The sequence below is a fragment of the Carcharhinus amblyrhynchos genome, chromosome 7 (genome assembly GCF_965287045.1).
Source record: "Carcharhinus amblyrhynchos chromosome 7, sCarAmb.v2.hapA, whole genome shotgun sequence".
In the NCBI taxonomy this organism is placed as follows: Eukaryota; Metazoa; Chordata; class Chondrichthyes; order Carcharhiniformes; family Carcharhinidae; genus Carcharhinus; species Carcharhinus amblyrhynchos.
Window position 1 is genome coordinate 36532038 of NC_137330.1, and position 27744 is coordinate 36559781.

At 41.1% G+C, this 27744-nt stretch overlaps 1 protein-coding gene across 2 annotated transcripts in view; it reads left to right on the forward strand.

Moving 5' to 3' along the window:
• The first annotated feature begins 3268 nt into the window (after positions 1 to 3268).
• Positions 3269 to 27744, forward strand: part of LOC145344881 (hippocalcin-like protein 1) — a 59812-nt gene continuing 35336 nt past the window's right edge. Inside the window, exons 1-2 of one of the 2 annotated variants that reach the window (XM_080192152.1) lie at positions 3269 to 3565; positions 4097 to 4202. The gene's annotated coding sequence lies outside the window, so the exon portion shown is untranslated. The remainder of the gene's footprint in view (positions 3566 to 4096; positions 4203 to 27744) is intronic. The other variant, XM_080192150.1, reaches the window with a different exon arrangement.

Genomic DNA, 27744 nt, shown 5'->3' on the forward strand with positions numbered 1-27744 from the left:
CTTTTGAATTCAGTATTGAATCTACTTCCATGAGCCTTTTGGACAATATATTCCAGATGATAACAATTTGCTGTGTAAAAAAAATTTAATTTCCCTTTTGCTTCCTTTGCCAATAATCTTAAATCAATGCCCTTTGGTTATTTTGACTACCTCCTGCCAATGAAAACAGTGTCTCCCTATCTACTCAATGAAAACCCTTTATCACTTTGAATCCTGCTGTCAAATCACTATTATCACATCAAAAAAATTACGTTTTAATTCGACAGAATTAGATGGCGTGGTGACACAGTGGACAACACTGCTGCCTCACAGCGCCAGGGAGCCGGGTTCGATTCCTGGCTTGGGTCACTGTCCATGTGGGTGTTTTCCCCTGTGTCTCTGTGGGTTTCCTCTGGGTGCTCCAGTTTCGTCCCGCAGTCCAAAGATGTGTGGGTTAGATGGATTGTCAGCCACTTCAGGTCTTGAACAGCAGGTTAGGTGTAAGGATTCGCATTTTAATCAGTAATCTCTAAACTGTCTGTGCTTTATATGCTCTGTCTGAGGCCAGAACTCTCCATTCACCTGACGAAGAGGCTGTCCCCTCGAAAGCTTGTGAGAATATTATCAAATAAATAGGTTGGACTAAAACCTGGTGTTGTCAGACTTTTTACTGTGTTTAGATGGATTGGCCATGCTAAATTGCCCCTTAGGATCAGGGGAACTAGCAGGATAAATACCTGGGGTTATCGGGATAGGGCTTGGGTGGGATTGTGGTTGGTGCAGACTCAGTGGACGAAATGGCCTCCTTCTGCACTGTAGGGTTTTATGATTCTCTGAATAGTGTTTATGTGGGCTGGGAATTTGGACATTGGTAAATTACAAATAACAGTGCAGTCATACTGCAAATATTAGTCCAACATTAATAGGTATTTATTGGATCAATCAAAGCTACTCTCTGCTGAGGTGAATTTATAATGAAGCCTTAACACGTGGAAGTTCATGTACACAGTAAACTCATTATCAAAAACATGATTCATAGTAGACTGGAAGAAAGTGACAGATTACATTAAAAAGAATTGACATCAAAAACACCACTCCAACAAGGGATTTTGCTTATTTGACAACTAGCTACAAGATTCAGCGTGCTGTTATATTCCTGAATCATGGTAAGTCGGGGTTGGCAGATGATGACAAGCAGGTGAAACCATTCATTGAGGACAGTTTAGCTTCTGTGCTGAATCTATGCCATTGGCAATGTTAAACACATTACTCCAGCCATCTGAGCTAACCAGCTTGGCTTGACCTTTCATCAGAACCCCTGAATGATGTTTCTGTTTTTGGATCAAACATTTTGCATTTTCACAACTAAAATGCAGAGGCACCAAGTTCTGGGGCAAGATCAGAGCCATAAAAATGGGGACATAATCCATGATAGGGAAAACTTCCCCTTTACTCTCCATCAACTGAATGGTTATGCTCAATGACATAATGCCGCTTTCTGGAAATACAATAATTTTTATATTTAGCCAACTACCAGTAACCAGAATGAGTGATCATGTATGTTCTCCAATACTATGGGAGAAATGGGATCAGGGTTAGACCACTTGGCCCATCAAGCCAGCTCTGTCATGCAGTATGGTTGAATCTTTGACCTATATTCCACATTCCTGCTCTAATCCTATATCTCTCAACTCCCTAGTTCAGACTCTCCTAATTAGGGAAATACACAGGGAATACCCTGTTAAATACCCCAGGCCAGGTGGCATGGTGCTACAGTGGCTGCCATTCTTGCCTCACTGCGCCAAGGACCCAGGTTCAATTCCGGCCTCAAGTGACTATCTATGTCGAATTTGCACACTCTCCCCTGTCTGCATGAGTTTCCTCCGGATGCTCCAGTTTCTTCCCACAGTCCAAAGATGTAAGGGTAGGTAAATTTGCTATGCTAAAATTGAGGCTTAGTGTCAGGGAGACTAGTAGGCTAAATACAGGGATAGGCCCTGTGTGGGATTGTTATCATGCAGGATTGATGGGCCAAATGGCCTCCTTCTGCAATCCAGGGATTCTGTAAGTCATCTCCGTGTTTTTTATATGTTTCAATGAGACACCAAAGCTCCAGAGAATGGAGGCATGTTCTAGGCAATCACTGTTCATAGGGCAACTTTCTTATCCACCATTCAACCTTGGGTACTTTAGTAGCACCCTCTCCAAAGCAAAGTATAAGCGTGCTCACTTGACTCCACATTTTTCCGGTCAGTTAAGATGGAAGTCTGAGTGACAGCACTAAATGTAAAGCAGAATGGTGGTCTTCTTGATGTATAACAGTTATCTTTAAAAAGAAATATTTGTATGTTTTGTATTATTGGTATACATTGATTCTAGGCGGATTGGTGAGTGTTGCCGCAAGTTTATGTTAGCTGGAAATATGTACTCGGAAAATATCAGTATTGAGAGAATTCTGGCGTATAAAACTGCTCCATTGCCTTACAACATTTGGACCCACGTTACCAAAATCTTAGTTTCTGTATCATTGCAAGAAATGTGATTTCACCTTCGATATTAAATAGTGAAACATTTATTTTTGTACTGAAAATATTTGATCGCAACTCCTTATATACCATTGAAACGCGTCAATGCATATATCCCATTGAGAAATTGCGCAAGTACGTCCTCTGTAGGTTGTACTCTAAGCATTTACAATCCAATTACTTTATCCAAAAATAGGATAAGTGAAAACTTCTGCTGTAATGCTGCTAAGGAGCCTCTCCTGTGATAATGAAAGGAGAGCAGGCAGCAAGAAAGAAGGTTAATACACACACAGAAAAAAATTATGAGATGTGGATTCTTGTGCTTGAATAAATATTTAACCTTCTTCCCCACCTGACCTGGTTAAATGGATAATCCACTAAGAAAGACAGCGAGTTGTCAATTTAGACAATTGCAGCTCTGAATCAATCCTTAAACTGGCGTAGATTTAAGGATCAGTTCAGGGCCTGCCTTCACTTCCTGTCACTCTGAGAACTACTGACACATCGGAATCTGCTAAGTCAAAACCCAGGCAGAGAGAAGGGGGGAGTCTGATTGCTCATGTGTCTTCATTTTTTGACATGAGACTACATGGCATTTGCCTCCATCAATGAAGGGTGATGGACTATTATTAGGGTCGACGTGGCATGGGAGGATTGCACTGTCATGAAAAGGGGATGGGTTTTGGTGTACAGAAGCCTCTGAACACCCCTCTTTCCTGTATGTGGGCTGGCCCATGGAAATGGTTACATGGTATCGGCGCGGCACCTCTTCATCTCCTGCCTGACATGGAAAGAGCTGGAGAAGTGGACAAGTCAGCATACTACCTACTGATGCTGCCTCACTCAAACCCACTGCTGGCTTCACATTCCTCCTATCGCACCCTGATTGACTAAAATCATTTTTAAAACATAGATTTTTTTACTGGGCTTTTCTTTTTGGTTAAAGTTGTTTCTTTTATTTTTTTTTAAAAAAAGACGTTTTTAATAAAAACGAGCTGTGATCACCAGATCTACAAAGTAAAAGTGAGGAAGAAAAGATAACTCGGAAGGAGCCCTCTGGGGTGAGTCTTGAATATGTGTGTGTGTGTGTGTGTCTGAGAGAGAGAGAGAGGAGCTGGGTTGCAAAATGAGCAACAACAACAGTACAGCAACTTCGACAGGCTGCAGGAACTGCCAGGAAAAAGTGCAGAATGTGTCAGGGTTCCCTTCTCCATGCGAGCAGCTGCTGCAAGAGCCTTCATTGCCCACCCCTTCCTCATTCCATCCAGTTCATTTTAGACCATAGATGAATCGCAATACCCAAAAGATAGTATCGATAAAGTTTTGTTTTTTGGGGGAGGGGAACTTGTATTGTTTTGCAAGGGACGGAGCAAATGATTCAAAAATTCCCTGTTATTGGGAACACTAGTTGACAGGTTTCCCCCTCTCCTAGGCTGAATTCTGTCTGGGTCGGCAGAGTGTTAGTGTAGGAAAGCTGATCGAAATGTCTGGGAGCTGGGTTGGACGAGCGTGTGTTTTTAAATTCCTCTTGAAATTAAATCCTCCTTTTCTCTCGCTCGCTGACAGCGGTATTGTCCTTGTCCTTTTAACAGTGGCATGCATGCTTGCATTTTTGGAATGTGAACTTCTAAATGTACATCTTTCCAGCTTTATTGGATTAAGTGGGGAATCTACTTCGCAATGATCCACTAAAGACCCGTAAGTTTTGTTAAAAAAGTACTGTATACAATTAGCTCAACGCTGTCCCCTGATGAGAAAAACAATATCCTGATTTTTCTTTTAAAGTAGTTTCATCCTAAATTGTGGTCACGTAATTGTACTTGTCAGATATAAGACTCAATCCTGAAGGAAAATCTATTTTAGAGGTGCATGAAGTTGCTGCACTTTAAAGCAGTTAAAATATCATTAACATGGTTAAAAATACTTTGTACCTGTTGGTTCCCCGAGATGACATGCATTAATCCGCGGATGAGATGAATAATCCTAACAAAGCTTGTTGAGTGTAGCGGGCCTATGACAGAAATACACTGTGAAGCGGCAGTTCAAGGCCTTCACTTAATGTTTCCTCATTGTACTTCCAGTAATCCAAAGTAGGCACTAGATATATCCAGTAGTGAGGTTAGAGAAATTGGTGGCGGACTTCGCTTAAATTATTAGAACAGTCAAATTTTCAGAGACGTAAGCCTCTGATTCAAATAATGTTATGGTGTGGATATGCCGGCGTTGGACTGGGGTAAACACAGTAAAAAGTCTGACAAAACCAGGTTTCAGTCCAACCGATTTATTTGATAGTAAACTCACTAGCTGAAAGTCTGACAAACCTGGTGTCGTCAGACTTTTTACTCAAATAATGTTTCCAAGGCATCCACTTCTGGTGCTGTTAGCCAGTGCAGGGAACACTTCGAAAGTAATATTGCTTCAGGAGAGCAAACATTTAACTACATTTAAGTGCTCGAAACCTGATTGTGGTGGGTAGTTTACCAGGTAGCGAATGCCTACTTGTGCACATCCTTGACAGTGCTAAATGAAAACACTCCATTCCTTTACGACTATACATTAAGAAATGATTTGCAGATTGATTAATAATCGTGACAGGCCTTGTAAATGCGAGTGTTATTCCTTGGCTACTTTAATACCTGCTTATAGGGCTGTTAATCCTTTGCAGTGACTAGGTTTTATGGGATTCAACATGTACGAGGGGATTCCACCAACTATGCCCGCTTGGCCGGTATGTTCTGGATGTTAGATTAAGTGATTGGAGACTGCACTTTATTAGAAGTGTTTAGCAGCTGTTTAACTGAGTTCAAGTTCCAGGATGGCCTGGGATTTCTGGAAACATAAATCACAACTACATGTGCCTATTAAGATGAAAACATTAGCAGGGGAATTCCATATGTGTGGTATACCCTGGTTATCGAAACACTTCCAAGGTCAGTTGTGTCACAGGCCAGGCACAAACACACACTTGCCAAAGCCCCATCCTCCAGACTACAGCTTCTATTAGAAGATTGAATTTATCTGTTTACTGTACCAGCTATTCCTGCTTTTTAATGAATAGGACAGCAGATGCTGAGATTGGCACAATGTAAGGTGGACCTTTTACAAAAAAGACATTGAAAGGATGATATCCCAATTCACTAAACCCTAAGGGGTTTTTTTTCCCTCCTATTCCACATTTTAAACAGCCATAATCAATTCTCCATGAGGCTGCTACAGGTAAAAACATTACATAATATTGTGATTATGAAGCTATGGGTGACGGGGCAGGATGGTGGCACTGCTGCCTCTCAGCACCAGCAACCCGAGTTCAATTCCCGGCTTGGGTCACCGTCTGTGCGGAGTTTGCATGTTCTCCCTGCGTCTGTATGGGTTTCCTCCAGGTGCTCCAGTTTCCTCCCACAGTCCGTGCTGGTTAGTTGCATCAACCATGCTAAATTCTCCCTCGGTGTACCCGAATGGGTGCCTGAGTGTGGCAACTAGGGGATTTTCACAGCAGCTTCATTTCATTGTTAATGTATGCCTACTTGTGATACTAATAAATAAATTTTTCAAAATATATAAAATCCCTATAGCACAAAAGGAGGCCATTTGGCCCATCGAGCCTGCACTGACAACAGTCCCACCCAGGCCCTATCTCTGTAACCCCATGTTTTTACCCTGCTAATTTCCCTGACACTAAAGGGCAATTGAACATGGCCAATCCACCTAACCTGCACATCTTTGGATTGTGGGAGGAAACCAGACCACCCGGAGGAAACCCACACAGACACAGGGAGAATATACAACCTCCACACAGACAGAAGCCAGAGTTGAACTCAGATCCCTGGTGCTGTGAGGCAGCCATCCTGGCTACTATGTCACCCTTTCTATTTTATAGTTTTTTTGCAAAGCAATACAGAGACCCGGTTCTCTTGATTTATGGAGATTGTGTGACTGAGTTATTATGGTTGGCGGAGATGAAGGTGAAGATGTACATTGAAACTGTGTTAAAATAGAATTTAAATGATTCTTCAAATTGTATTTCAGACTGACCTAAGCATTTGGCTCTTTAATTGAGTTGATGATAAAATGAATGACTTGAGATATGGACTCTGTCCTCCAGTTACCTGCTAAGTTCACCCATAAATAAATTACAAAACGTATTGTCTCCATGATGTTGCTGGGTTAAAATCTGACAACTCCCTTCAGAACAGCACCTTAGATGTACCTACACCACATGGACTGCAGTGTTTCATGAAGAAAACACCACCACCATTTTCTCCAGGGTGGTTAGGAATGGGCAATAAAAATGCTGGCCAAGCCAGCAACACCCATGTCCACAAAAAAGCTTTTTAATACTGAAATTACATATTTATAGGTATCATGTTATTAAAAGGAAAATAATTACCTTTATCAACATGTTCTAGCAAGAAAAGGATTAATTTTCTATCAATACTATAACGCCCTTGAGGTATAATTGAGTGCTTATCTTCTGAGGCTGCACATACAGTGGCACTGGTTAGCTCTGCTGTCTCAGTGCCAGTGAACTGGGTTTGATTCCTGGCTTGGGTTACTGTCTGTGCAGAGTTTGCACGTTTCCCCGTGCCTGCATAGATTTCGTCCAAGTGCCCTGATATCCTTCCACAGTCTAAAAGACATGCTGGTTAGATGCACTGGCCATGCCAAATACTCTGTGTATCCAAACAGGTGCCGGTGTTACTGTAAGCTTACTTGTGACACTGGATAAACTTAACATTAACATATGACTTTATTTGCATTTTGATTCTTTCCCTCAAGTCAAGTACAATGTATAATATCCAAACGTGATGCAAGCAAGATTTCTGATCCATTTTCAAACCATTTATGTTAGTGTGAACAATTTGAAAGTGAGCATGTTTCAGTGGTTTTTACATAATCTGTAAAAGCCACTCTATTTAACCATGTTGGTCCCAATATTGAAAGTGTGTAGCAACTGGTGCTCATTCGGTAATGCAATGTTCACGTGAGAAATTTGGCTAAATCATGACTCTAACCCTCTCAAAGTAATCTTTATTATGAATGATAGGTGCAGGAATTGTGAAAATTAAACTTCAGTTGTATAAATGGATCTGTAGATATAATAGAATTTACTATCCTTGTGGAATTTTAACTCTGCCAACCTAATTGTTTAATTTTAAGAGTATTGCAAAGTTATTGAGGTTTTCAAGGTATTTATGTTTTTATTCGTATCCCATTTTAACAATCCAAACGTTGCACCTGGTGGTTTCAGCAGTATCGTTTTTGTTCTCAGTTGTATGAAAATTAAATGGTTGCTAGCTGTATAATTTGAACTCAGTCCCAATGAATAGGATCACCTAAATTGTGCATAAAAGTGTACACAGATTTGCATATGATGGTGGGTGGCAGTTAGGTGTTGGATACCGGATTTCAGGAGTAATTATCTCAAAAACCAGAGAATGCATGAAGAATATATATGCAGAACAAAAAATACTTCTATGCCTTTTAATAAAGATTTACGCTGCCAAAATTAGACTAGGGCTAAGAAGCATGTTTTAATCTTGAAGATATTATAATCATTAAACTATGCAGTACCCAATTCTTTATTCACTTTCTGACTTTTTTAAAATCCATATCCAATTTATTCACTCTCTGGTTTTTAATCCCTAAAGTCCATAACCAAACAATTAACTTTCACTATTAAAAACCAATTCAATCTTTCCCTAAATTGTACATCAAAGTGAACAATCTTTGCATATTTTAGAACTGGTCTTAAAAGTAGAATTTGCAAATATTCAATTTTCACCTGATCAGCTGAGATTAAACTAATTCATTTGGATTCTTGAAGCCATTAGTTGCAGCATTTGAGAATTGGGGATTTAACAATTCTAAGTTAGAGCATCGTCAGTTGTTACCTTGGAAAAAATAACGTTGCCGTGCACTCAATTTATGTGATTAGGTTGGCCAAGTTAGAGTCCACAAGGTTAATAAATCCTATTACATCTAGTGATCCATTATGTAACTGAAATCTAATTTTGTTTATGTAATTTCTCCTTTATTTGTGGTTTCCCCACATCAGACAATTTATAGCCAAATTATCCTGTGAGTGGCTGACTAACATTGCTCTGAGTCATTGCTTCTGATCGTTATGTACAGGTTTTTACCCTGTTTTCCCATATGAGGAGGTAGCCGACTGATAGCGGAGATCAGAAACTTCCATGCAGGAAATTGCATCCAATATCACTAGTATCTGGAACTGTTCCATTTGGCATAGTATATAATTTATCCTTGTGGCTATTAAATGCTGAAATAAGCTCCATACAAAGTGTCATCCCTGGTTATATTTCTCATCAGAAGGTGACAATTGACTGTACCCAAAATATATTTTGCCCTCGTATAGATGTCGGACTTAAATTGTTAGCAAAAGTAAATTGTCCAGCTTAATAGGCTAGATACAAGAAATAGACTTTTTGATTTACTGAGGAAATCACACCTGAGGTTTTTGGGTCACGCGCTGGAATTGTGATGCCCTGTCAGATTGAATGTTTGTAGCAAAAGTTTCAACTTCAAATCCTGAAGGAGGGAATAAGATCCATGAGGCATATGAACCTTCAGGGAATTTTTTTTAACAAATTTGGTGATGTAACTCAGTTGCAATACTTTGTAAAGGTAAACACACAGGATAAATGACAAATTAACTGCACATTATTGGCAGTTTGTGCAAAAATGACTTAAGATCACAGCCTGTCCACACTGTTCTAAAATAATGTACTTTCACAGCTAATCTATTTCACTTGAACCTTAGTAGGTGGGGAAAGCTCCCAGTAACAGTAAGGAAAACTTCACCACTTCAAAATTAATTTATAAGGGTGATGGGGCTAATATTTTACCCTTTCCTCCCTTTCTTTCTTGTTTGTCTGTTTAGTAATGAAAATTAGAGAAGGGTCTTTTCTACTTTCCACCCTGGCATAAAGCCATCAAATGGTGAGGCTACCCAATTTTAATTTGCAGCTTCCTTTATGCTAGGGCAACTAGCTGAAATCTACCCACCTGTCTGATCTATATGGACATGGCAATTTAGACGTTGCAAAATGATCTTAACAGTTCCTGTATTATGTTGCCAAAACTGTCGTAAAAAATAGTTGATGGAACTATTTTTGTATTGTTGAAATGCATGCTGTATAATGTGAAACCAAGCAATGTAAAACTTTTGAAGTATCAATGTATTTTGCATAGTGATGAAATATAGGCCCGTCTCCTTGAATTCTCATCATGTGGGATTGCAGTCTTGGCCACATCATCAACAAAAGGCACCAAGCCAAGAACAAGACTGGTTACAGCAATTGCTCTTTAGACACTTCTCTGGCTGAAGAGGTGCTGAAAGATGGCCAGCTATCCATCCTCTGGGCTTGAGATTGGTTTATGACACCCGTTTCGTAGAGCAAGTGGAAGCTAATAATTAGTGTTTGTTTACGGTTGGACATGGATTAAAGCCTGCTAATTAGGTGATGGCAAGCGGTTTTGCATAATCAATTGCATTTAAATTGGTGATTTTAATTGGCTCATTGGCGTTTAACTTCAAGTGTAGTTTTGTTTCTTTTGGTTGGCTGTGACTTGAAGCATTATTATAGATGAGAAGGTTTACTTTTAATGTCTATCTTTGCTCTTTACAGTAAACACTCAGCACGTTTATCAGTGTTTGTAAAGAGAAAAGGTGGGGTATTTCAGTTGTGCTCTTCAGTGCCATCTTAATAGCAAGTTGTCTTTGTCACCAAATGACTATTTGTTGTTCCCAGTTAATTAGTCTGATTTAAATTGACTTAGGGTGGCACAGTGGTTAGCACTGCTGCCTCACAGCAGTAAGGCTGCAGGTTCAATTCCTGGCTTGGGTCACTGTCCGTGTGAAGTTTATGTGGGTTTCCTCCGGGTGCTCCGGTTTCTCCTACAGTCCAAAGAGGTAGGGGTCAGGTTGATTGGCCATGCTAAATTATCCCTTAGTGTCACGGGACTAGCTAGGATAAATTCATGGGGTTACGGGGATAGGGGCTACATAGGATTGTGGTCAGCGCAGACGCGATGAGCTGGATGGCCTCCTTCTGCTCTGAAGGGATTCTATGATGGGAATGATCACACTGATTCGTTTAGTGCAAATAGACTCCTCATTTCAGTATGGCTGGAATTAAGCAGGCTCTTCTCCTTTTCTCCCATCCTATTTGAAATACATCACTTAAGCCAATGCTTGAACCCCAACTTGCCTTGCACCCAGTGCAGTACACTCATAACTTGACTACCACCTGCAAATAATGTATAATGAAATGTATGGTGGTTTCATAAAATTGTACATTATAGGACCTTCATAAAATGGAAGTGGGACCTCCATGTAAAATGATTGAGAATCCAATTAAAAAAGCTTCTGTGTGTGGTGTGGGGTATGGGGAATTCAATTTTCAATGTTACTATTAATAGAGCAGCGCTATTTAATATTTATAGTTCTGTTGTACTTGTTACTGTTTACGACTTTAAATTTGTACCCCTTTGTTGGGGTGTGGTGGGGGACATGGGTGCAGTTTATTTGTGTCATATTTTAACTTGAGCCACATCCTTCCTCAGATTTCCCATGAGATTTAAGCAAGTTCTCCACAGGCATTCCCAGCAACACTGTGCACGTACTTTCTCACCTGTGTTGTGTTCTGCTCTGCTTATTTCGTGCCATTCTATTCTGACTTCAAACCAGACTCCTGCCATTTTTTAATGTTGGACATAACATTGTGGGATAAGAGTAGGGAGATTTATTTTTCGATCAGTGGTGGAAGCTGAGAGTTTGGTGCAGAGTTAACATTTTAAAATATTACTGCATTAGAGGAACAGAGCAATAGCTTAAAATCAAGCTACTGCAAATGAGAAGATAAACAAATGTATTTGTGGACAGCAAGCAGTTTGAAGGTAAGCAATTTAGCAGATTGAAATAGTGGATGTTAACTCTCAAAGTGGGTTTTCTTTGTGGGGACAGGAGAAGAATATAGATTTAGCTGGCATATCTCAGGATTTGAGTACGTATATAGTTGCATCAACAGTAAGTGAATTTCGATCATATACATCAGTTCACACTTCCAGCTTTTTAATTCCAGCTATTAAGTTTGTTAGCTACTACTGTGAAATCTGATCCTATAGAAATTGTGAAAGATGGAAGGACAATTGTGACCATTCCACAAATTAGACGTTTTATACAAGATGCACTTGAACATCAGGCATTCACAAATGGATTCTGGAGAAAGTAGCAAGTCCATTTACTTAGTAAATTTTCCAAATTGAAACACAATGTACCTATCTATAGGTGACTGCTTCAAATGAAGGTCTTGAGTAACTGTGTAATGGCAATATTTTGCTGTTTTATATTTGAAATTAGTTTGACTAGCCACAGTATCCCACCAACCTTTTGTTTCACAGGCACCTGAGGTCACTGTGCTGTCACTAAGATTCTTCTGGCTTAATATGACGTACTTCAACAACAGAGCTGAGACAAAGAATGGAATCTTCGTGCTCCCTTCCTCTCCTGTGCACTGATTTGGCAACCTTCACATTTTCCATTTAGTGTTTGTCGTTGCAGACCCATCCTTAAAGTTTTTCTGCCAAATGTTGGAACATTCGAGCCAAGGTTACCAATGATGTGGCTGCTTCAATTTGCAACTGTGTAAATAGTTTTGAAACTGTAAACCTTGGTTTTTCAATGGTCATTTACGTTAAAAAGGAAAATCTGATCGCCGAGGCATTGGTGGACCCTGGAATCAAATGAAGTTAGATGACAACGTAACAGTTTATGATCAAACCATGAGCCTTCATAAACTAAAACTGCTGGCACCTGTAAAAAGAGGACTTGGATGCTGGTGTTCTGTTCATAGATTTCACTGTATTTGAATTTGAAAGAATCATGTGTTTTGTCTCTAGATCTATTTTTCCTTCCTTTTTTTCCACTGCCTTTTTCTGACAGATGGCTCAGCTTGCTTCACGGCTGTGTAAAAGGGATTTCGGAGTCTCGTCATTTGTGATGTTTTAACATTCAGTTTTACATTTCTAAAAATTCTACTTCAGATTTGCAGTATCCATCATTTCAGCATTACTGTGTTTAGCAATCATGTCCATTCCAACTGCATTTAAAGGTAGAGGAAACTGGGTGGTGTAATGGCTCACTTTGTTGAGCTTTGTTGTCTGTTGCACCCCAAACTGTTGAGGTGATGTTCCTCTCTGCTTAAAATGGTCCCAAGTGCAATGAGCTTGTGTAGTCAATCTGATTCTAGTAGATGTGGGCCTACAGTGCAAAACTCTCCACAAATGTGGTAAATTTGTTTAAGTTATGCGGATTGTGGAGATAGGAAGATGGATAAGGCACTAGCAAAGGTTGCCCAGGGTTAAACATAAGCACTCTATTAGCTGAACTGTGCATAATGCTGACATTGCCCAAATTGGGAAGTGAACATTTTGTTCCCCAGCACCAACATTCCTTGCCTTGATGAAGAATAAATTCATCAGGAATCTAGAATTTTAAAATATTTTGCATCTTTCAGATGAGGCTCATTGAAATGGCAGAATTATCCTACTTTCTTATATCTCATTGGATAGATTTTAAGCGTCTGGCAATAAATACAAGAAAATATGAATTCCTTGAATGCATTAATTTTTGAGGTAGAGTTGCCAGCCCTTCAGGTTGTGCTGGAGTTTTCCAGGAATTAGAAGATTAATTTCCTGTATGCTGCTGGGAGATAAATTGTAAGGATGCAAAAAATGTATTTTTTTTGTATTGTTTTACTTGGGAATTGAGGTCATAAGAACATAAGAAATAGGAGCAGGAGTAGGCCATCTAGCCCTTCGAGCCTGCCCCGCCATTCAATAAGATCATGGCTGATCTGTCGTGGCTCAGTTCCACATTCCCGCCCTCTCCCCATAACCCTTAATCCCCTCTCTTATCAAAAACGCATCAACCCGCGTCTTAAAAATACTTAGCGAGGCAGCCTCCACCACCTCAACGGGCAGAGAATTCCAGAGATTCACCACCCTTTGAGTGAAGAAGTTCTTCCTCAGCTCCATTCTAAACCGCCCCCCCTTTATCTTGAGGCTGTGCCCCTTAGTCCTACTGTCCTTTCTGAGCGGGAAGAGTCTCTCCACCTCTATCCTATCCATCCCATTCATCATCTTATATGTCTCAATGAGATCTCCCCTCATTCTTCTAAACTCTAACGAGTACAAGCCTAGTTTATTCAGCCTCTCCTCATAGCTCAACCCCTTCAACTCTGGCATCAGCCTAGTAAACCTCCTCTGCACTCCCTCCAAGGCCAAAATATCCTTGCGTAAGTACGGCACCCAAAACTGCACACAGTACTCCAGCTGCGGCCTCACCAATGCCCTATACAGCCGCAGCAAGACCACTTTTATATTCAATCCCCCTCGCTATGAAGGCCAGCATCCCATTAGCGTTCCTGACCACCTGCTGCACCTGCAGGCTGGGATTTTGCGACTCATGCACAAGGACCCCGAGGTCCCTCTGCACCGTCGCCTGCTGCAGTTTTTCGCCACGTAAGTAATAATCCTTCCTACCATTATTCCTACCAAAGTGGACCACCTCGCACTTGCCAACATTAAATTCCATTTGCCAGTTCCTGGCCCATTCGCCTAGCCTATCTAGATCCTTCTGTAGACTCTCCACACCCTCCGCGCAATTTGCCATTCCACCAATCTTGGTGTCATCAGCAAATTTCGACACCCTACACTCGGTTCCCTCCTCCAGATCATCTATATAAATGGTAAATACCTGAGGCCCCAGCACCGACCCCTGGGGCACTCCACTAGTCACCGACCGCCAGTCCGAATAGCACCCATTGACCCCCACTCTCTGCCTCCTATTTGACAACCAGTCCTCTATCCACGCTAACACCCTACCCCCAACTCCATGTCCCCTGACCTTCTGCAGTAACCTCTTGTGAGGTACCTTGTCAAACGCCTTCTGAAAATCAAGAAAGACCACATCCACCGGCTCTCTCTATCCACCGCCCTAGACACATCCTCATAGAACTCCAGTAAATTTGTCAGACACAACTTCCCCTTAACGAAACCGTGCTGCGTCTGCTCTATCAAGCAATTCCCCTCAAGATGCCTCGCTATTTCCTCCTTGATGACGGATTCTAACATTTTACCTACAACAGATGTTAAACTAACCGGCCTATAGTTCCCTGCCTTTTGCCTGGCACCCTTCTTAAACAACGGCGTAACATTAGCCGTTTTCCAATCTTCCGGCACTTCCCCGGAATCCAGCAACGTTTGGAAAATAACCACCAAGGCATCCACTATCACCTCCGCCATTTCTTTCAGAACCCTCGGATGCATTCCATCCGGTCCTGGGGACTTGTCCACAATCAGTCCCTCCAGTCTGTCGAGCACCGCCTCTCTAGTAACAATAATGTCATTGAGACCCTCCAGTCCTACCACCTTTCCATTTCTAACACCCAGCAAATTATTCACATCCTCCTCCGTGAAGACCGAAACAAAACACTGAATAGTTGTAAAACATCATGTAATGGAAACTAATTAGATAAAAGTGTCCAGCCAGAATTGATCCTAGCCTAAATGCTCATTAATATAAGGGAATCATTTTGTAATAAATCTTGAAACTACTACAGAAAATGAGAAAGTTTAAAATCATTATCTGCTTTTCAGGATGTAGGCTTAATTTTGTTGTAAAGATGCATTTTCACAGACTTCATTAGTGAACACAAAAGATAATGAGAATTGTACAGCAGCCACGTGGCTATAGCTTGCTCCCAAAATGTATCTGCCTAGGACTCTTTCTCGCTATGGGATGATTCCACACTCTGGGTGGGACTCTCCGATCTTGCCTGTACCTGCCCTGCTGCCAGTGAGAATGGAAAACTTGGCACTCGGCCAAAACTCCATTCACTGCACTTGAGGATCCCAGCCATGGGCAAGGTCAGAGGTTTTCAGTATCTTGAGTCCCGATTGGTTATCCAGGCCATGTGAACCCTTTGCTGTGTTGCCCTTAAAGGGACAATTACCACAATTGTGGAACATGAGTTTTCTCGATACCAGTACTGACATTTGAATCTTGGGTTACTTTTGTACCTTTGAAAGCCAACAAGGCTTCTCCTTGCAGGAAGCGTGGCAAAATAATGTACCATAACCGGACATAAAATTTGCAACATTTGATGCTTAATCCCACCTAATGCCATCTACATTGGAAGTTATTTTTCAAAAGTTATATGGTGCAATGTAGACTGTAGATTTTATGGTGGTTATGGAGCTGAATGTGACGACAGGCATCGCAAACATAATTCAAATTTTTGAATTCTAAATTGAACAGGGTTCTTAAATAACTTATAACTGAAAAAAAAATGTAACCAGGCTGTTGTGGTTTGCAAGGCAAAGTGCAAGTAAATATTTGATATTTTATCTTGCTATACGTTTTCTAATGTGTAATTCTTTTTTAAGAAACCTCCATTAGAGTCATTCTAGCTCTGTGCAATGTTTGCTGTTCTTAGGCTCTGAAACTTGGATTCTGGGAATTTATTTTGTTTGATTTGAATGTGTGATTTGTAAGCTTGATAGGATCATATAGTGCAGAAAAAGGCTTTTCAGCCCATGGAGTCCACACCAACACATTAGAAAGACCTGAACTCCCACCTAATCCCATCTGTCAGCACTTGGTCCTGAATGTTATGATGTGCCAAGTGCTCATCCAGATACTTTTTAAAGGATGTGAGGCAACGCATCTCTACTACCCTCCCAGGCAGGACATTCCAAGCCTTCATCCGCATCTCCCCCAACTTTCCCCTGAACCTATACCCCCATGTGATTGACCCTTCAACTAAGGGGAACAGCTCTGTCCATGTCTCTCATCATCTTGTATACCTTGATCAGGTTGCTCCTCAGTCTTCTCTGCTCCCATGAAAGTAACCCAAGCCTATCCAACCTCTCTTCATTACTTATATGTTCCATCCCAGGCAGCATCCTGGTGAATCTCCTTTGCGCCGCCTCCAGTGCAATCATATCCTACCAATAATGTGGCAATCAGAACTGCACACTATACCCTAGTTGTGGCCTCACCAAAGTTCTACGCAAGTCCAACATGACTTTTGTAATCTATGCCTTTTTTCACCATCCTACTAACATGCCCTTCCACTTTCAAAGACCTCTGGACAAATGGGCCAAGATCCCTTTGTTCTATAGAACTTCCTAGTGTCCTACCATTCATTGAATACTGTCTTGTCATATTACTCCTTCCAAAGTATATCACCTCACCCTTTTCAGGATTAAATTCTATCTGTCATTTGACCATTCTGTCTATATCGTCTCGTAGCCCAAAACACTCTGCTTCACTCTTACCTACCTGTCCAATCTGTGTCAGCTGCACACTTATTAATCTAACCCACCACATAGTCATCAATGTAATTTTTATAAATGACAAATAATAAGGGGCCCAACGCAGATCCCTGGATCTGGACACTGGCTTCTGGTCATTAATGCAGCCTTCTATCATCACCTTCTGTTTCCTACAACTGAGCAAATTTTGCATCCAATTTATCAAATTACCCTGTATCCCATGTGGGACCTTGTCGAAGGCTTTGCTCAAATCCATATAATCTACATCGGCTGCAATACCCTCGTCTACACACCTGGTCACTTCCTCACAAAAAATTCAATCAAATTTGTTAGCCGTGACTTCCCTTGGACTGGGGTAAACACAGTAAGAAGTCTCGCAACACCAGGTTAAAGTCCAACAGGTTTATTTGAATAAACTTGTTGGACCTTAACCTGGTGTTGTGAGACTTCTTACTGTGTTTACCTTCTTCGTGGCCAGAGACGAACTGAAAATTTGGGTCAGAACCCCTGCAATCTCTTCCACTGCCTCTCACAGCAACCTGGGACACAATTCATCTGGACCTGGAAATGAATCCACTTCTAAGGCTGGCAGCACCCCCAATACCTTGTCCTTCCCTAAGTTAATTGAGTTAATATTCTGACATTTTGGTACAACTTGCTAATATTCAGTTAATCAAGTTGGCTGATCAGTCCTCTAAGTGGAGACACTGGTTACCTAATAGCTGTCATGTAAAAACATTGACAGAAATTTGTACCTTGCAAATGCATCAGAGGATTTCCTTGATCACCTCCTAATGTTCCCTGTAATTTCCCCTTTTGCTATGCACAGCCAATTTGCATCCTGTGACTGTTGCGCAGCTATGCGTGAGTATATCTGAAAGGGATTACTCATTGTACGCAGTTTGTTAATCCCACCCACAGCACATTCCTGATTATTACACAGCTTAGAGGGAACTTTGCTTCAGACTGAACAGTCCTATTGGACTGTAACAGTTCAATAAAGTATCTTATCACTCTCTCCTTAAGGGCAGAAGGATTAATAAATAACGTCCTCTGCAGAGATGACCACATCTATGAATGAATTGATAATGGCTTATGCTTGCTCCCTACAATAAACATCTGCCAGGATTCCCTGCTGCATTCTAATCTTCAGCGCTGGCCCCCTCGGGTGAGGTGGTAGAGGCCAACAGGCACATCTGAGAATATCTTGGCGTAGGATTGACGTCTTCCGGTCAGGGTGAAAATTAGTTGGGAAAGAGGTGGAGGGCAAGGATGTGTAGCAGAGTGAAATAAAGCATTTTCATTTAGTTTGTATTGAAGTTGATTCTGGAACAAGTCTGCTATTGAAAATCATTTTGCATGTGCATACCAATTTCTGCACACCAGTTAGCTACTTTTGGGGTAGAGTATAATAGAAACTACATCAAATGGAAAATGTTGGTTCAGCCATTTCAGTTTATTATTAATCAGCATTGGTTTCTGAACAGTTGTTTTTCAGATGAGTTTCCTTTTTAAATGTTCTATTATTGACCTGTGGAGCACTGAGCAAATAAAACTATTTTGAATGGTGTAATGTTTCAACTTGGATTGGCTAAAGTGGAGGTTTAGTGTACATTACTGGGGATATAAATAACTAGGAGAGGGAATAGTTTGCATGAATGCATATTTACTTAGTTGACATTCTTGTGTTTTTCATTTGGCAGTGCTGACTTGTATTGTCCTCAGTCTGGGACTTCCTTCAGCCTAAAAATAGCTCAGTCTGTTGTGTGCCTTATCATTCGTGAAGGCACATTGGCTGTAAAAATTGAATACAAATATTTGTTTCTACAAAAATAATTTGTAGGCCTTTAAATTCCCTATGAATGGCAAAAAACAATTCAAGAAATTTTGTCGGGTGGCACAATGGTTAGCACTGCTGCCTCACAGCTCCAGGAACCAAGGTTTGATTCCCACCTTGTCTGTGCGGCGTTTGCACATCCTCCCTGTGTTTGCATGGGTTTCCTCACACACACAGTCCAAAGATGTGTGGGTTAGGTTGATTGACGTGCTAAATTAACCCTTAGTGTTCTGGGATGTTAGAGGAATTAGCAGGGTAGCTAAGCTAAGCGGTGATAGGACTTGGGTGGGATTGGTGGGCACAGTAAGAAGTCTCAACACCAGGTTAAAGTCCAACAGGGCTATTTGGTAGCACGAGCTTCATCAAGTAAATGGAGAGTTGGGATCACAGACAGGGCATATACAGACACAGACTCAATTACAAGATAACAGTTGGAATGTGAGTCTTGACAGGTAATCAATCTTTACAGGTGCAGACAGTACAAGTGGAGAGAGGGTTAAGTACATGTTAGAGAGGTGACTAATTGCCCTGGCTTGAGACAATTCACACCTATTTAACCTGTATTTACCCCTCTCTCCACTCGTATTTTCTGCACCTGTAAAGACTCACATTCCAAACATTATCTTGTAATTGAGTCTATGTCTATATATGCCCTGTTCAAGAAATGGCAGACGCGCACAGTTTTCTTTATTCTTTCAAGGGATGTGCACATCGGTGACAAGACCAGCATTTGTTGACCATCCCTAATTGCCCTTGAACTGAATGGCTGGTTAGACTATTTCAAAGGCAGTTAAGAGTCAAACACATTGCTGGGAACCTGGAGTCACATGTAGACCAGATTAGCTAAGGGCAGCAGATTTCTTTAAAGGACGTTAGTGAACCAGATGAATTTTTATGACAATCTGTGATAATTTCAAGTTCATCATTGCTGAGACTAGCTTCATATTCCAGATTTAATTGAATTTAATTCTACCAGCTGCCATGGTGGGATTTGAACTCCTGTTCCTAGGGCATTAGCCCAAGCCTGTGACATCTTCTAAACCTCTTTTTGAGCTCTTTCAGTCACAAAAAATACAACAAGAATGTGACCTGTATATGAAGTAATGTTATTCTTACATGTTCTATGATCGGTCCTCGGTAATGCAGGCTATCGATGCAAAATGGTCCGATACAATAGTCTGCCATCTTCACTAGATAACATACTTAATTCCAGAACCATGCAGATGCATTTTATTAATTGATCCCTGATTTTAGTGCTGACTACTTTAATTGCATACTTGTTACTTGCAATCCTTCGTGTTAGCGCTCCTCTAATTTTGGAATCTAGATCATTGCTGATGTTTAGTCGGGAATAGCTATGTTCTTACTGCCTAGGCCCTAACCTCTGGACTTCCCTCCCCAAACCTCTTTACCCCTCTACATTGTTTGGCTTGCTGTCAAATTTTGCTTTGATGTTTTTGAAGCACCTTGAGATTTGTGAGTTTACATGAGTATATTTGCAACGAAGAATATTATATTTTGGAAAAATTAGTTAAATTAATGTAAACTTTGAGAACATTCAGGCTTGGGCTTGTAAGTGGCAAATAAGATTAATGCACAAAAGTGCCAGTTAATGATCATCTCCGACAAGAGAGAATCTAACCATTTCCCTTTCACATACCTTGAGAGTTTTCATTGACCAAAAACTGAACTTGACCAGCTGTATCAATAATAACTGCAAAAGCAGGTCAGGGGCTGGGAGCTCTGTAGTGAGTAACTTGCTCCACAAAGCCTGTCCACCATCTAATAAAGCCCAAGTCAGTGTGATAGAATCCTTCCTGCTTGCCTGGATGAGTGCAACTGCAGCTCCATGAGAAGCTTGACATCATCCAGGACACTGATGCCTGCTTGATTGGCACTCCATCTACCACCTTAAACATATGTTCTCTCCAGCACCAAAGCATAGTGACATTGTATCATCTACAAGATGCATTGCTGCAACTTAAGGTTCCTTTTGACAGCATATTCCAAACCCATGACTATTGCCATCTTGAAGGTAAGAATAGCAGATACATGGAAACACCACTATTTATAAGATCCCCTCCAAATCACACACCATTCTAATTTGTAAGTACAACACTGTTGCTGGGTCAATGTTCTGCAACACCTTAACAGCACTGTGGGTGACTACAGTGGATCATGAAGGCTGCTTATCACTATCATCTAAAGCAATTTGTCTATCCAGTAATGCCTAGTCAGTAAGTAGCTCTGATCGCCAGCCATGTGATGTCTCTCTCAAGTAATGTGCTCATGGGCTCAACTTAGACATTACACTAGTCCTAGTAAGCAGAATACTGCTGTAATTACCTTGAGGTCTTGAACATTTAGTCATTAGTTGTGGCTCAGATGCTAGCACTTGTCTATAAATTAGAAGATTGTAGGTTTTGAGTCCCACTCCAGGACTTATGGCACGTGACTGAAGGTTAACACTAATGCAGTACAGATGGAGTACTGCATTGTTGGAGGTCCTGTCTATCAAGGTGAATCTCTAATCTGAGGCCCCTTCTGCTCTCTGGAGGTGGACCAGAAATTCTACGGTACTGTTTAAAGGGCAAGGAAGGTATAGGCCAGTGTCCTGCCCAATATTTCTGTCAGTCAAATTGGTCATTATCAGACTGAGAGTGCAAAATAGCTGCTAGATTTCTGACATGTGACGACATTTCAAAACTCTTTATTTGATTGCAAGTGCTTTGGGATGTCTCATGATTGTGAAATGCACTTCTATATATGGAAGCCTTTTGTGCTTTAAAATGTTAGTTGATACACTTTTAGGAGGCAGAGGCGTAATGAAGTCACTGGACTAGTAACCGAGAGACCCAGAGTATTAATGTGGGGACGGTTTCAAATCCACTATGGCAGATGGCAAAACTGAGTTCAGTTAAAATCTGGAATTAAAACATAACCATTAAATCATCTGATTTACTAATGTCTGTTAGGGAAGGAAATGCATCATCCTTACCTAGGATGGCCTGCATATGACTCCAGACCCATAGCAAGGTGATTGACTCCGAACAACCCTCTCAAATGCCTTGGGGGTGGTCAATAAATGTTGGTCCACACATATCATATGAAAACATTAAAAATGTCAAGATGGGTCAAAGTTATAGATTTGACAATCAAATTTCCATCAACTCCAGTTTTTTGAAAAACAAATCATCTTGTTCATTGGGTGCTATAATGGTTCTCTAACCATCACATTTCGGTTTGGCGGACATTTATAGTTGCACTGCACCAAACCCAAGAAACACCAGGCATCCAATGTGAATGCTACTGCACACCAAATGATTTCTATTTTCTCCCCCACACTGGATTAGAGGCTGACACCAAAGGTCAGTTGAAGTAGTCAGAACTATTGTCTATTTTGCCCCTGCTCCAATTTCCTCACTTCAGAAAGGTGTTCATCCTATCATGCAGAGTCATATTGTCTCAGTAAGACAGTACTCGACCTCCCGTTGCTCCTTTTTAAGACTACTCTTAAAACATACTTATATGTTTCCACATCATTTTGTTTAATTGTTTGTTGCAGCGCCTTGAGACACTGGGCAGGATTTTATGTCCTCGCTCATCTCAACCATAAAATCCCGCCGAGATCAAGGACCTTTCCGTGGTCTGCCCCTCACCCACTCCGATTTTCGCGATGGTCTGGACAGTAAAATTCTGACCGTTGTCCTACGTTAAAGATGCTATATAAATTTGTTTGCTCAGGCATACTGATACTTCAATCATTTGGCATAGTTCAAATTCACAAGAGGAAGATTTATCATGACTTTGTTGGACTCTTCATTTTGGATCCAGGCGAAGTGGAGAATACATTACTGCCATTTCCTGAGTTGGGAATTGGTTTTCTCTCTCTGCAGCATTATCCTGGAGTTAGCTAGATGATACTATAAAATAGCAATTTTCCACGAGGTAAGAAATTTACAAATGGATATGACAGATTAGGTGAGTGATCCAAAATTTGACAGATGGAATTTGGTTATCTATTTTGTTCGGAGGAATGTTATCTAAATGGAGAGAAACTTCAAAATGCTTTAGTGCAGAGAGATCTGGGTGTCCTCGTTCACGAATCACAGCACATTAATATGCAGTTGCAGCAGATAATAAGGAAAGCAAATGAAATTCTGACATTGCTAATGGAATAGAATATAAAAGTAGAGAAGTGCTGTTGCATCTGTGCCCGTTTATTTGAGGAAGGATGTAAAAGCATTTGGGGCAGTTCAGAGAAGGTTCACTAGATTGATTCCAGGGATGAAGGACTTTCTCATGAAGAGGGATTGGGCAGTTTGTGTCTATACTTGCTGTATTTTTGAAGAATGAGAAGAGATCTCATTGGAGGTATAGAAGATGCTGAAGAATATTAATAGGGTAGACATAGAGCGGATGTTTTCCCATTGTTGGACGTTCTAGAATGAGGCCATAGCTTTAGGCTAAGGGGTGGCAGGTTTAAAACTGAAATGAGAAGGAAATACTTGTGAAATTCTCTACACCAGAGTGCCCTGGATGCCAGGACACTAAATAAATTTAAGGAGATAGATCGGGATGAGGGGTGGATAGGAAGGTGGAGATGAGGCAGAGAGGAGATCAGCCATGATCATATTGAAAGGCTAGAGGGGCTGAATTGCCTACTCCTAGTTCTTTTGCAACAATGGCGCAGTATCAACATCAAAATTATTGACAGAAGTAGTCTTCAAGAAATCTTTGTTTTTGCAAGTCAATTCAGGTACTACACTTCCTGATGCTTGCTGATTCACCAATGGTCCAGCCCATAATTTTATTTAATTCCTTCATTCTTGCAATCTAATTATTAACTATCTTTACCATCAATCACAATTAACAGCCTTCCTCTGTCTTGTAAAACTAAACCACACTTAAGCCCTTGGCATTTTCATTAGCTTTGCATACCAAGCATAAGCTATTTCCTTGTGTGTTTAATGGTTCTGCACTTAATCCTAACTTTTGAAGTTTCCATGTACTTTTGTCAATTAGGTTGTGAACCTATCACAATAGATTTGCACTCGTACACTGACATCACCCAGATTTGCATGATGTTTTAAAGTTCCCTCTACAAAAAGGATACAGGCTGTCCGCATTCCATTCCTCCCTTTGTCTATTGCAAGTTGCATCTTGTCTTAGGTTTCCTAGGCATGCAGCAAGCTGAGAAGTGGCGCCTTTCCCAGAATTTCTGCATTTTGTGTTCCTTACCATAAAATACAGGTCCTTGACAGAATGTCCATCTTGCTTAGTGCAAAACTAGTCTCCTCTGGGGTCGCTGCCAATTTTCTTGTGCCATTTCTATCCTATCAACTGCTGGCATTTGCATACATTGCCTCAGTTTCCTATTCCAATTGTGTCTATATTAGAATGGGCTAATGGATTGACTGGGTTGAAGATGCCTTAAATCAAAGATTTCAAACTGACTTCAGGTCAGTGACGGAATAAATATCTGGGCTACTGATTTAAATTATTTCTTTTCTAGGCAAATAATGTGATTGAGAATGTCTTTCCTGGCTAGTGACAAGTGGAAAGAAAGCTTTATTACATGCTCTCCAATAGTGCCTAACAATTAAAGAGATTAGGAGAATAAAACTTGCCTTTTCTCATGAACAATTGGAACTACCGCAAACATCAGACTGAAAGAACATACAATTTTATGGAGATTAGTGGTAGGGCAGAAGGATTTTCAAAACCATTAAAGAATGGTTTGGAAGAATTTTGATTTATTATTGTCACATGTATTAGCATATGGTGAAAAGTATCGTTTCTTGCGCATTATATAGACACAACATACTGTTTGTAAAGAAGGAAACAAGAAAGTGCAGAATGTCATGTCACAGTCATAACTAGGGTGTAGAGAAAGATCAATTTAATGTCAGGTAGTTCCAGTTAAAAATTTGACAGCAGCAGGGAAGAAGCTGTTCTGGGGTCAGTTGGTGCGTGACCTGAGAATTTTTGTACGCTTTTCCCGATGGAAGAAGGTGCAAGAGAGAATGTCCAGGGTGCGTGGGGTCTTTAATTATGCTGGCTGCTTTACCGAGGCAGTGGGAAGTGTAGACAATGGATGGAAGGCTGGTTTGTGTGATGGATTGGGCTTCATTCACGACCTTTTGTAGTATCTTGTGGTCTTGGGCAGAGCAGGAGCCACAGAAGCTGTAATACAACCAGAAAGAATGATTTCTATTGGTACATCTGTAAAAATTGGTGAAAGTTGTAGCTGACATGCCAAATTTCTTTAGTCTTCTGAGAAAGTAGAGGCATTGATGGGTTTTCTTAACGCTAGTGTTAGCATGGGGGGACCAGAACAGGTTGGTGGTGATCTGGACACCTAAAAACCTGAAGCTCTCGAACCTTGATGTAGGCAGGGCCGTATTCTCCTTTACGCTTCCTGACGTCAATGACAATCTCCTTTGTTTTGTTGATGTTGAGGGAGAGATTATTGTTGCCAAACCAGTTTACCAGATTTCTATTTCATTTCTGTACTGTCTCGTCATTGTTTAAGATCTGACCCACTACATGTTGTCAGCAAACTTGAAAATCAAATTGGAGGGGAATTTGGTCACATAGTCTTAGGTGTGTAAGGCGTGTAGTAGGGAGCTGAGAACACAGCCTTGTGGGGCAGTGGTGTTGAAGTTGATCATGGAGGAGGTGTTGTTGCCTATCCGTACTGATTGTGGTTTGTGAGTTAGGAAGTTCAGGATCCAGTTGCAGAGGGAGGTGCCAAGGCCCAGGCCACAGAGTTTGGAAATGAGTTTTGTAGGAATAATGGTGTTGAAGGTTGAAGTCAATAAATAGGAGTCTGACATAGGTGTCTTTGTGGAAAAGTTAGAGTATGAGAGAAGCTAGCTGGAAATATAAAAACAAACAGTAACAGCCAGATGTAGTCAGCGAGACTCTAGAACCATTAAAAATGGCAGGCAGAATTCCTGCCCCCTTTTGCACCATTTCCAATATTTGGTAGTGCAGGCCAAGGATGTGGGCGATGAGCCTCCACTCCCAACCTTTGTGGCTCCATTGCAAGGAGTAGGCATTACCTAGCAAGCTCTGCCTCTCCCAAATAATTTTAATGGAGTTGGGCCAGCTTCTCCATGACTTGCCACGTGGTTCACAACCTTTCAGAGGATCGTAAAGCACAGTCTGGATTTGGGAACTTTTGGATGGTAAAGTTAAAAGGCCTTGCTGTCGCCCCTTGAGCCAATTCAGGAACTTTCATGATTATGCTACCTGCCTCAGTAACAAAATTCTGCAGTTTTATGTAAATGGCAAAATAACTAAAGTGAGTGTAGGTTCCTTAGAGGGTGAGAGTGGGAAATTAATAATGGGAATTGAGGAAACTGTGAAAACATTGAACAGGCATTTTGTAGAAGATGCAAACATCCCAAGACTAGTTGAGAAAGCTCCCTGGCATTTCCCTCTTGATTCTTGGGGGGTGAGACAAAGGGACCAAATGTATGGTTTTTACATTTGTTGATGGCACAGTGATAGGCAGGAGAACAAGCTGTGAAGAGGACACAAGGAGATGGATAGTTTAAATGAATGGCCTAAATTTGGCAGATTTTTAACAATTAATTTATTGGATCTGGGCATCACTGGCTAGATCAACATTTAATTTCTATCTGTAATTGCCTTTTGAGAAGGGGGTGGTGAGCTGCCACCTTGAACTGCTGCAGTCTCTGAGGTGTAAGGAAGGAGTTTCAGGATTTTAACCCAGCCACAGTGAGGGAACGGGGTTATATAATGTAGGGAAATGTGAGCAAGTCCACTTTGATATGAGAAGTGGAATATCAAATGGTGAGGCTGCAGAACTGAGAGATCTAGTACATAAATCACAAGGTTAGCAAGGCAGCTACAGCAAGTGAGTAGGAAGGGCAGTGGCATCTTGGCCACCTTTGGCTGACAGAGGGCTAGATGAGATGCAGAAGAATATTTTGAAAGAGTGAAATTTTGTATACCGTAGATGTGAATTCATTCTTACAGCTAGATCTATAGTCTGTCTCTGAGTAGTTGTTTTGTGAATAATTCCACTTGATTGGAAGGCAGGTACAATTTTACCACAATTTCTCTGCTAAAATTGTAGGTATTTCTTTGTCCTCCCTACTTCTGTTCCTGTCACTCAACTAGTTTGTAAACCTAGCTGGATTATATTCTAGACTGTGCTTTGGCAACAGTGAAAGTATTGGTCAGAATTTTCTGGCCATTCTCTTTGGTGTGATCTTCCTGTCCCAACGATGGCAAGATTCCACGGCAGGAGGGGTATAAAATGGGAAACCCTATTGACAATGGCAGGATCAGAAGGTTCTGCCAATGGTAGATCATCCCTGCTGCTGTGAAGCACACTGCCCGATTTTTTTTGTGGGGGGTGGGGAAGGTGTTGAAATTCCCACCCAGTCCAAAAGTTTGGGCTAGTGAAGTGACTATGTTCTACTGGTCTTCATCTAGGTTGCTATTCCATTGGTCTCTGCTGAAGAAAGCTTGGATGTCATGATCCACAATGGTATTTATTTTGAAGAAAAGCCAAATACTGCAGATGCTGGAGACCTGAAATTCAAAACCAAAAATGCTGGCAACGTTCAGCAGGTTTGAACCAATCTGACGAAAAGAAATGAAAGTGAATAATTGGACTGGACTTTACAGCTGCCCTTACCCTGCCTGACAGTGAGTTTGCAACTGGGAGCCTGTAAATACAGTGAGCACTATGATTGCTGCCCACCCCTCCTGCTGCTGCTGCTGCTGCTGCAGTTTGCCTGTGGTGGTAGTGTTCAGGACCCCATTTGCCCATGAGCCAATTGAGGCCTTTTAAGTGGCTAACCAATCATCCCACCACTGATGGGATTTAACCAGCAGGCAGCAACGGCCCGTGGGGGAGAGACCCACACCAAACGTCCACTCCGGCAGCTTTCGTGATGTGGACTGGGGAAGAGGAGACAAAAGAGGTGCCTAAATCCAACCCAGTAATTCTGTTTCTCTCCCACAAATGCTGTTTGACCTGCACATTCCAGTTACTATTTT